Here is a 12072-nt window from a genome sequence, read left to right on the forward strand (position 1 = left end):
ATGGATGACTGTGAGCATCCACTTCTGTATTTGCCAGGAACTGGCAGAGCTTCACAGGAGACAGCTATATCAGGCTCCTGTCAGCAGACTCTTGTTGGCATCTGCCTAGTGACTGGGTTTGATGTTTTTTTTTATGGCATGGATCCACATGTGGGGCAGATTCTGGATGGTCATTCCTTCAGGCTATGCTCAAAACTTTGTCTCTGTAACTCCTTCCATGGGTATTTTGTTCCCCATTATAAGAAGGAATGAAGTATCCACACTTTGGTCTTCCTTCTTATTGAGTTTCATGTGTTTTTCAAGTTGTATCTTGGGTATTCTAAGTTTCTGAGCTAATATCCACTTATCAATGAGTGCATATGTTTGTTTTTTTGTGATTGGGTTACTTCACTCAGGATGATATCCTCCAGATCCATCCATTTGCATAAGAATTTCATAAATTCAGCTTTTAATAGCTGAGTAGCTCTCCATTGTGTAAATGTACCACATTTTCTGTATCCATTCTTCTGTTGAGGGACATCTGGGTTCTTTCCAGCTTCTGACTGGTATAAATAAGGCTGCTATGGTCACAGTGGAGCATGTGTCCTTATTACAAGTTGGAATATCTTCTGGGTATATGACTCTAAAATATCCACTAGAGAACTCTTAAACCTGATAAACAGCTTCATTACAGTAGCTGGATATAAAATTAACTCAAACAAATGAGTGGTCTTTCTCTACACAAAGAATAAACAGGTTGAGAAAGAAATTAGGGAAACAACACCTTTCACAATACTGACAAATAATATAAAATACTTTGATGTGACACTAACTAAGGAAATGAAAGATCTGTATGATAAGAACTTAAAGTCTCTGAAGAAAGAAAGTGAAGAAGATCTCAGAAGATGAAAAGATAACCCATGCTCATGGATTGGCAGGATTAATATAGTCAAAATGGCTATCCTGCCAAAAGCAATCTATAGATTCAATGCAATCCCCATCAAAATTCCAACTCAATTCTTCACTGAGTTAGAAAGAGCAATTTTCAAATTCATCTGGAATAACAAAAACCTAGGATAGCAAAAACTCTAGTCAAGGATAAAAGTACCTCTGGGGCAATCACCATGCCTGATCTCAAGCTTTACTACAGAGCAATTGTGATAAAAACTGCACTGTATTGGTACAGCGACAGACAGGTAGATCAATGGAATAGAACTGAAGAGCAGAAAAGATCCCACACACCTATGGTCATTTGATCTTTGACATGGAAGTTAAAACCATCCAGTGAAAGAGAGACAGCATTTTTAACAATTGGTGCTGGCACTACTGTCAGTTATCATTTAGAAGAATGCAAATTGATACATTCTTATCTCCTTGTACAAAGCTCAAGTATAAGTGGATCAAGGAATGCCACATCAAACCAGAGACACTGAAATTTATAGAGGAGAAAGTGGGGAAAAGCATAGAAGATATGGGCATAGGGGAAAAATTCCTGAACAGAAGAGCAATGGCTTGTGCTGTAAGATCAAGAATCGACAAATGTGGCCTCTAAAAATTGCAAAGCTTCTGTAAGCCAAAGAGATACTGTCCATAAAACAACAAGGTCACCAACAGATTGAGGAAGGATTTTTACTAATCCTAAATCTGATAGGGAACTAATATCCAGTATATACAATGAGGTCAAGAAGCTGGACTCCAGAAAATCAAATAAGCCTATTAAAAAATGGGGTACAGAGCTAAACAAAGAATATTCAACTGAAGAATAAAATTTGTCTGAGAAGGATCTGTAAAAATGTTCCACATCCTTAATCATCAGGGAAATGCAAATCAAAACAACCCTAAGATTCCACCTCACACCAGTCAGAATGGCTAAGATCAAAAATTCAGGTGACAGCAGATGCTGGCAAGGATGTGGAGAAAGAGAAACACTCCTTCATTGCTGGTGGGATTGCAAGCTGGTACAAACACTCTGGAAATCAATTTGGTGGTTCCTCAGAAAATTGGACATAGTATATGGGAAGATCCAGCAATTCCTCTCCTGGGCTTATACCCAGAAGATGTTTTATCTTAATATCTTTCTCAGACTGTTTATCATTTGTATAAAGGAAGGTTTCTGATTTGTTTGAGTTAATTTTATATCCTGACATATTGTTGAAGTTGTTTATCATGTGTAAAAGTTGTCTGGTGGATTTTCCAGTGTGATGTTTCTTTATACTATTGTATCATCTACAAATAGGGATACTTTGACATCTTCCTTTCCTAGTTGTATCTCCTTTATCTCCTTTTGTTCTCGAATTATTATAGCTAGAACTTCAAGTATTATATTAAATAGATAGGGAGAGAGTGGATAGCCTTTGACTTGTCAAGTATTTTAATGTGATAACTTCTTTTTTCTCTTCATTCAATTTGATGTTGGCTGTTGGTTTGTTATATATTGATTTTATTATGATTAGGTACGTGCCATGAATTCCTGATATCTCCAATACTTTTAACATGAAGGGATGTTGCATTTTGTTGAAGGCTTTCTTTAGCATCTAATGAGATGACCATGTGACTTTCTTTATTGCGTTTATTTATATAGTTTACTATATTGATGATTTTTCATACATTGAATCATCACTGCATCCTTGGGATGCCTTCTTGAATGTGGTGAATGATGGCTCTTATGTTTTTTTGGATTTGGTTTACAAGTATTTTATTCAGTATTTTGCATTGATATTCATAAGTGAAATTTGCCTGAAGTTCCTGTGTGTGTGTGTGTGTTTCTGTGTGTGTATGTGCTAGGTATCAGAGTAACTGTGGCTTCATATAATTAATTAGTTAGTGTTCCTGTTGTTTCTATTTTGTGGAATATTTTGAGGAGTATTGCTAATAAGTTTCTTTGATGTTGGAGTAGAATTCTTCACTAAAACCATATTGAACTGGGATCCTTCCTTCCTTCCTTCCTTCCTTCCTTCCTTCCTTCCTTCCTTCCTTCCTTCCTTCCTTCCTTCCTTCCTTCCTTCCTTCCTTCCTTCCTTTCTCTCTCTCTCTCTCTCTCTCTCTCTCTCTCTCTCTCTCTCTCTCTCTTTCTTTCTTTCTTTCTTTCTTTCTTTTTGTGGGAGGTTTTTAATGACTATTTCTGTTTCCTTATGGGTTGTGGGACAGTTTATAATACTTTACCTTATCTTGATTCAACTTTTTTTCATTATAATGAAGACAATTAAGCTATAAATTTATTATCATTGATTCAGTTCTGCTCCCAAATGCTTGAGAGACAGGATCACAGAGTAACAGTAAAAACCTAGAGAACAAATGAAAATTTAAAAGTCAAGTTAATCTTATGAAGTAGCCAGGGTATAGGTATATACAGCATAAATGTAAAAAAGTATTTAGAATTTTCAGGAGCATAAATAATACCCTTTTGCTTTTTTTTTTTACAACATAAACACCTGTTTACCACATCTGAAATACAAAATATTTATTTATTTTTTTATTAGTCATTTTATTTATTTACATTTCTTTTTTAAAATTTTTATTAGATATTTTCTTCATTTATATATCAAATGCTATCCCAAAGGTCCCCTATACACTTCCCTTGCCCTGCTTCCCTACCTAACCACTACCACTTCTTGGCCCTGGCGTTCCTCTGTAGTGGGGCACATAAAGTTTGCAAGACTAAGGCACCTCTCTTCCCAATGATGGCTGACTAGGCCATCTTCTGCTGCATATGCAGCTAGAGACATGAGCTCTGGCGGTACTGGTTAGTTCATATTGTTGTTCCACCTATAGGCTTGCAGACCCCTTCAGCTCCTTGGGTACTTTCTCTAGCTCCTCCATTAGGGGCCCTCTGTTCTATCCAATAGATGACTGTGAGCATCCATTTCTGTATTTGCCAGGCACTGGCAAATAGCCTCACATGAGACAGCTATATCAGGGTCCTTTCAGCAAAATCTTGCTGGCATGTGCAATAGTGTCTGGGTTTGGTGGCTGATTATGGGATGGATCCCCTGGTGGGGTAGTCTCTGGATGGTCTATCCTTTTGTCTCATCTCCAAACCTTGTCTCTGTAATGCCTTCCATTGGTATTTACTTCTTTATTCTAAGGAGGAGTGAAGTATCCATCCTTAGGTATTCCTTCTACTTGATTTTCTTATGTTTTGCAGATTGTATATTGGGTATTCTAAGTTTCTGGGCTAATATCCACTTATCAGTGGGTGCATATCAAGTGACATGTTTTGTGATTGGGTTACCTCACCCAGGATGAAATCCTCAAGATACACACATTTGCCCAAGAATTTCATAAATTTATTGTTTTTAATAGCTGAGTAGTACTTCATTGTGTAAATATACCACATTTTCTTTATCCATTCTTCTGTTGAGGGACATCTGGGTTCTTTCCAGCTTCTGGCTGTTATAAATAAGTCTGCTATGAACATAGTGGAGCATGTGTCCTTATTACCAGTTGGAACATCTTCTGGGTACATGCCCAGGAGAGGATTGCTGGATCTTCCAGTAGTACTATGTCCAATTTTCTGAGGAAACACCAAACTGATTTCCAGAGTGGTTGTACAAACTTGCAATCCCACCAGCAATAGAGGAGTTTCCTCTTTCTCCACATCCTATCCAGCATCTGCTGTCATCTGAATTTTTGATCTTGGCCATTCTGACTGGTATGAGGTAGAATCTCAGGGTTGTTTTGATTTACATTTCCCTGATGATTAAGGGTGTTGAACATTTTTTCCTGTGCTTCTCAGCCCTTTGGTATTCCTCAGTTGAGAATTCTTTGTTTAGCTCTGTACCCCATTTTTAAGGGTTTCTTTGAATTTCTGGAGTCCAGCTTCTTGAGCTCTTTGTGTGTCTACCATTTACCAAGAAGGAGATGGCCAGGTGAGCTCACAGGTCCAAGTTAAACCAAATTAGGGGAATACCAGGGAGGGGTAGGTGACCTTTACCTTGATTGGTTGGGTAGATTTTTAGAGGTATGGGTGTCTTTGGGATTGGCTAGGATTCGGGGTTCATTTCAAAATCTTTGCCAGGGAGATCTTAAAACTGTTGCTGGGGAAGCCTGGAAACTGTTGCTGACTCACAGTTCTTGCCTTAGGCCAGGTGGCGGGGCAGCTTCTGATGGCAGGGCAACTACTGATTGGTTGCCTGTGGCCTGTGTTTTTTTTTTTTCCAATAACTTGCTCAGTTCTGGAAAACAGAAATTTGAGACTAGTCTCCTGAACTGCCAGTTTGAAATCTGTTATGGATTCAGCGTTTCTCAGTCCTCTCATAGTAACACACACACACACACACACACACACTGTTAATTAATAATAATAATAATAATAATAATAAAGTAGCCATGAAATTTGAAAGAGAGTAAAAAGACATGTATGAGAGTGATAATGGGAAAGAATGGGCAAAATCAAAAAATTAAAGAAATTATTTTTTTTAAAGAGATATGGGGTTTATCCTATGATTAATTTTTCCATGTATAAATCAATTGTATTGAAATAACTTTGAGTTTTCAAAACAAGCACTAAAACAGAATTGACTTTCTCTTGTAAGGGATACTTTGAAACAGTTATCAGATTTACTTAATGCAAGCAGAAGCTCCAATTTTCACTTAGCAAGCATTGCATTGAAGCCCTGCAAAGCCACATCTTCACCAACTCTTTAGTTTTATAATTTCTTTTCTTTGTCATTTTTCTTTTATTGAAAATAGGTATTTTCCCAAACATTATATCCCAATTTCTTCCCCATCTATCTTATTATCTGGATCTACCAAGAAAACAGAGACCCAGTTGTTTGTGCTCACAGAAAACCCATAAAAACACTCAACTGGATGCCAGAATGTATATTCACAAGACCTATGGGGAGGGTGGGGAAAAGGAAGGAAGGAAGGAAGGAAGGAAGGAAGAAAGAAAGAAAGAAAGAAAGAAAGAAAGAAAGAAAGAAAAGAAGGAAGGAAGGAAGGAAGAAAGGAAGGAAGGAAGGAAGGGAGGAAGGAAGGAAGGAAGGAAGGAAGGAAGGAAGGAAGGAAGAAAAGTATATATGTAAGTAGAGTAAAATGAAGTAAAAATAGTAAGATAAAATTTTTAAAAATGTAAAGCTCTGACATGACATTATAATACAAGAATCTCCCAGGAAGCCATTAAATTCATGTTGTATTGGTCACCTACTGCTGATCATGTGACCAACACTTAAGAGTAGTTTGTTTCCTCAGTTAAACTCATTTGGAAGAAACAAAATTTTCATTTGCAATTGATTGTCAATTGGAGATTCCTTCTGAGTTAGGGATGGGTGCATGTGCTTACTTCAGACTTCTTGCAGTTAAAATCTCATTATGACATTAATTTGTATTTACTTAAAGACTACTGACAATTAGGCTATTTCTTATACTTACTATTTTTATATGCTCAATTATAGAGACATGTTGGTGCAATCTTTATATATTATGTGAAGGTATGTTTCTGTATTTTTAATTTTTAATTCTGTACCAGCAAAGACTTCAATCCTGGCAGTATATTAGTATTGTCAGTTGTATGGCCTAATATAAGCTTTTTATTTGTAAATAGTTTTCCTTCCATACTTGTTCAGACACTTGAAGTTCAGGCATCCCTTTATGCCTAGAGACAATCTAGAATAGCATCAGAGGTTATTCAACAACAATTGATTGTAATAATGAACTAGTGGTCAATCACTTGGTGGGAAATAGAGGCTGAATTTCTGGCAGAGAGAATTACCCAGGTGATGTGTTTATAAAAAGATAAAGAAGTAGAAGAATATGTTCTATGGGGGTGTGGTGAGGTATGGGGGAAGTGGGTGCCTCAGCAGGCCCATGCCAAGGCATCCTTTTCCCTTGAAGGACTAGGCACATAACAGTGGTCTATACTATAGAATAGAGTTTATTCAGGACATGGGGAGGGGAGTTAAGAGGGTAGTAGAAGTAGAGAAAGGGAGAGAGAGAGAGAGAGAGAGAGAGAGAGAGAGAGAGAGAGAGAGAGAGAGAGAGAGAGAGAGGGAGAACAAGAGAAGAGAAGAGAAGTAGAGCTCAGCCCTGACCACATGGAGAGAGAGCAGAAGGCAATGGGGAGCGAGGGGGAGCAAGCGGGCGAGAGGGGAGAGAGAGAGAGAGAGAGAGAGAGAGAGAGAGAGAGAGAGAGAGAGAGAGAGAGAAGGGGGCAAGCAGCCCATCCCCTTTTATAGTGGGTCAGGTCTACCTAGCTGTTGCCAAGTAACTGTGGGGTGGAGTCCAGGCAGAATGCTAATACCAGGGAAAGAAAACAGATGTGGGAAAATGGGTAGATAAGACTGCAAACACCATGGCTGAGAAGAGTGGCAGCATGCAGGAACCTGAGTCCCAGAGCTATAGCAAATGTTGGCCACATAGTGGCCATAGACTGAAAAAAAAATTGAACCAGGAATGAATGCTTGCTGGCAATTTTCAGAGGACAGAGTTTAGAGAAACTTAGATTCAGAAATAAATATTAAGTTTAAAAGTATTAAAAGAGAAATGGATACAACTGCCTTGTAAACATGCATAGTTGTTGAAAAGGGGACAATCAAAGATAAATAGATATAGAAAGAAACATAACATTTAAATAAGAAAGTGAAATCTCAGAAGGAAGGAAAGTGTTAGTAAGATTAATAAAGAAAATACTTTCTGCGTTAAAACATAAAAACCTCTATGGCAAAGGGCATTGTGACCTCATATAATTTTGTTTTAATTATTAACATGGAATTAATTACAATATACTTGGTAATGATAGCAATTTATTTACTTTTAGGATAGATAAGAATAAAATAGACTTAAATAAGGAAAAGACTGAGAAATGGAATGCTATGTTATAAGCTATAAAGCAAAAGTTGAAGGATATTTTCAATCAGAAGAGTTTTATTAAGCTAGGTAAGAAAAATCCAAAGTAAGTCTACTGTGTCACATAGTGATGAGATTGAAAGATGGCAAACTAAGACCTGGAGAAGACACAAGACCTGTACTGGTCCAGCTGGTACAAAGTCAAGAAGTCCTTTGAGGGGGCAGTGAGGATTATAGAAAAGACAGAGAAGAAGACTCAGAGATAAAGGTTAGAAATTAGGAGGACTGTCCAGTCAGTACTGTGGCAGCCCCATGTTTAATTATCTTATGCATTATATACTTTACAGTATCCTGGGAAACAAAGTCACAAGCCAACAGTATATTCTATATCTGTACCCCTGCCAGAGTCCTCTCTATTCCTCCTTGTTCCTTCCTCCAAGATTAACAGAACATTTAGACCCTTGCCTTGAGCTTCAGGCTGTGTCAGCAGACCAGGAAAGCTGACAGAAAAACTTGTCCTGACTTGACTCTGCCTAACAGGCATACTGTCACAGAAGTAGTCAAAATGGCTCCCAACAATACAACAATTATTTTTCCACTTCCAGTAAGAGAATGAACTCTAGATGAAGGAAATCCATAAGATTATGAAAAATTTGTTTTTTAGCCCATGGAAGTACTTGACAGAAAGAGATTTGAGAAACAACAACAGCCAATGATATGCATTCAGTTATTATAAAACAGATACTGATGGAGTTGTTAATTGTGCTATAAATAATAGTACATTTCCAAAAGATTAGAAACTTTAATGTCAGCCATCTTGGAGTCTGGGCCTCAACTACAGCAGCTGACATGATGGAAAGAAGAGGCTTCAGCTATTGAACAATGTAATCAGTCTAGAGTCACTGATATTGTCAAGGATCAGTTGCTAGGTGAAGGCCAATATACTGAATTAAGAATGCAGATTATATTTAATGATGCCATCTTAGAGCAATGTTGTAAATACCTTTAAGTGCTTAAGACAAAGTTGAATAACCAACTGGGAACATAATCTGAGTCATTTACAAGAATAACCTAGGGTCCAGATAAATCTTTCATTGATTTTTTTTTTTTTTACAAACATTAACTTCCGCTATAAATAGAGCAATATCAGATCCAGATGCTAGAGAAATTTTAATTGCATTTTTAGATTTTGAGAATGCTAATGCTGAATTAAAAAGGGATATTAGACCTTTAAAGACCAGATCTGTACCTACTTATAAATGGTTAAAATTACTGTGGATATTGAACCTAATGCTTATGATTCAGTTATGATTAGATACTCAATTGCAAAAGATATGAAAGCTTAGAAAGTCCAGTGCTTTGGTTGTGGAAGACCAGATCCTTTTCTAAAATACTGTAAACAGTTCCTAAGGATAATTTTTTCCCTAATTTCAATCCCTAAAATACGCTTTCTGGGATAGGCAAAAGATATGGAAGGAACACACATAGGACATACAAATATAGATCATCCATACACACACACACACACACACACACACACACACACACACACACACACACATATATATATATATATATAAATTCCTTATTTCCATAAACTACCTAAGGGACTTTGTTAGGGCCCACCAAAAGACAACATGAGCCATTCATTCTATATCAGCCAAGAAATGACTTTTTTAGTGAGAAAATAAGAAAGCATGATAGGACTTACAGCAAGTGTTTTAATCTCTCTCTCTTTCTCTCTCTATTTCTCTGTCTCTCTCTGCTCTTAGCCTAAATGTTCGTGTGCATGACCCCTACTTCCCCAACCTCTAAAGGCAGTCACATATTCTTTGGCTGAATTACAGGTTCATCTTCCTCTCTCATTATAAGAACCTGCTCTGCAGATTCTTGGAATCTCTCTTTATGTAAATGAAGCATTTCCAGCACCTCATATCTGAATAGCATACACTCATCCTGGACATCCCTAAAAACACACACAAAGATATACTTAGCCTTTGTTCACCCTAAGTAAAGTTCAGCTGTCTCACTGAAGTTGATCCTGAAAGCCATTCTGTCAGTACTGATAGTCAACTGAATTCTGCTCCCTGACTCTGCCCTCCACACCATTTTGAGCTGGTGGTTGATGACCTATGAGGAAGGGGAAACCCACAGGAAACAAAGTAAGGGAGGTTAGAGTCGAGAATCTCATTCTCTTGTTTTACTCACACCCATTCTTCTTTCTTCTATCTAGTGTTAGGGGGGGAAGAGGGAAAAGAAAGGAGAGGACAAAGAGTAGAGGGTAAAGGAGGTGACAGAAAGGGGGATATAGGGTTGAAAGAAAAAGGTGGGTGGATTATTGTATTTTTTTTTTACTAGAAACAAATCTTAAATATTTTAGATTGTTATGGAATGTTTTTATGAATATAGAAATTTAACATATTCCTTACAACATACTACATATATGATTTGACTCTCATTTAAGGTATATGTATATGTAACACATTTAAAATTTTAATGGGAAGTTCTAGTCCTATAAAAGCTACCACTGTCAACAGCTAAACATAATTAGGAGATGCAAGTAAGTAGTTAGTCACTTATAAATAATATTCTTGTAGTCATTTTAGGCAAAAGGTTAGTAAATTACAGAAATAAGTTTTATTTACCCTGCTGGATATGTTTTCAAAGTGAAGCAGCAAATATATAGCTATAAACAAGCAACATTTGTTTATTTATGTAACCTTAGTAGGTGGTCCTCAAAGATCTTCAGATTATGACATTTAAGGTGTTTTAATAATAAAAGACTTTTCTGACACAACAGCTTCAGGCAGCACCTTCTTTCTATTCTGAAGAAGGTGATGGGCCCTAGATAACATCCACCTGGTATTTCCTTGAATTGTGAGAAAGATGGATGGCTACGTGGGAAAGAGAGAGAGAGAGAGGGAGAGAGAGAGAGAGAGAGAGAGAGAGAGAGAGAGAGAGAGAGAGAGAGAGAGAGAGAGAGAGAGAGAGAGAGAGAAGGAAGGAAGGAAGGAAGGAAAGAAAGAAAGAAAGAAAGAAAGAAAGAAAGAAGGAAAGAAAGGAAGGAAGGAAGAAAGTAAGAAAGAAAGAAAGAAAGAAAGAAAGAAAGAAAGGAAGAAAGAAAGAAAGAGGGACACAGGAAACCCACCCAAACAGTGGCTGGGGTTCATTCTGGTTGGTGCCAGCCCTGGGCCACCTTGGGCATGAATTCAGTCGACAGTCCCACGGTCCCCAGATGACTCTCAAAGCTGGAGGTGCTCTAGCACAAGCAGGAACTTAGGATCACTGGTGAGTGGAACTCAACATCTATTCCAAAACAACTGGGAGGGGCCCGTGACAGCAGGAACAGGGACACAGGAAACCCACCCAACCAGTGACTGAGGTTCATTCCGGACATTGCCAGCCCTGGGCAACCTTGGGCATGAACTCGGCAGATGGTCCCATGGTCCCGAGAGGACTCTCCATGCTGCAGTTGCCCTAGCACACCCAGGATCTTAGGATAACTAAGGAGAGTCAGTCTCCATAGAGGACTCTGACACCAGGATCAGGCGAGAGCACCATCTTGTATCCCTGCTCTCTCAGAGACCAGTCCACTCAGGAGAGAAAACAGGCCTCAGAAGCAACAGAGATTCTTGGACAGGGTCCCTGAAGGCTTTCATCTTCAGCCAGGAGGCTGAGCTGAGTTCCAGACCTCTGTGCACCTTCCTTGTAAGAGGAGAGATTGCCTGCATAGAGTGCTCTGATCACTGGGACTCAGAGGGAGTTGGACTCCCAGGAGTCCTGCCAGAGGCTAACAGAATGACAAGAGGAAAAAGCTCCAGCCAGAGACATCTAGAACATCTAACACCAGAGATTACCAGATGGTGAAAGGCAAACGAACGAATCTTACTAACAGAAACCAAGACTACTTGTCAACATCAGAACCCAGTACTCCAACCAAAGCAAGTCCTGGATACCCCAACACACCCAAAAAGAAAGATTTGGGTTTAAAATAATATCTCATGGTGCTGGTAGAGAATTTTAAGAAGGCCATTAATAAATCACTTAGAGAAATACAGGAGAAAACTGCTAAACAGGTAGAAGTCTTTAAAGAAGAAGCACAAAAATCCCTCAAAGAATTACAGGAAAACACAAACAAACAGGTGGCAGAAATGAACAAAATCATTCAAGATCTAAAAATGGAAGTAGAAACAATAAAGAAAACCCAAAGTGAGACAACTCTGGAGATAGAAACCCTAGGAAAGAAATCAGGAACCAAAGATGTGAGCATCAGCAGCAGAATACAAGAGTTGGAAGAGAGAATCTGAG

General features: G+C 38.2%; 2 pseudogenes; one reads left to right on the forward strand and one right to left on the reverse strand.

Moving 5' to 3' along the window:
- The window catches only part of LOC115031320 (thioredoxin domain-containing protein 17 pseudogene), a 237434-nt pseudogene that overhangs the window by 46128 nt on the left and 179234 nt on the right, over positions 1-12072 (forward strand).
- The window catches only part of LOC147004001 (prolactin-inducible protein homolog), a 37542-nt pseudogene continuing 28670 nt past the window's right edge, over positions 3201-12072 (reverse strand).

The sequence above is a fragment of the Mus caroli genome, unplaced genomic scaffold (genome assembly GCF_978045245.1).
Source record: "Mus caroli unplaced genomic scaffold, Mus_caroli_1 scaffold_7, whole genome shotgun sequence".
NCBI classification, from domain to species: Eukaryota; Metazoa; Chordata; class Mammalia; order Rodentia; family Muridae; genus Mus; species Mus caroli.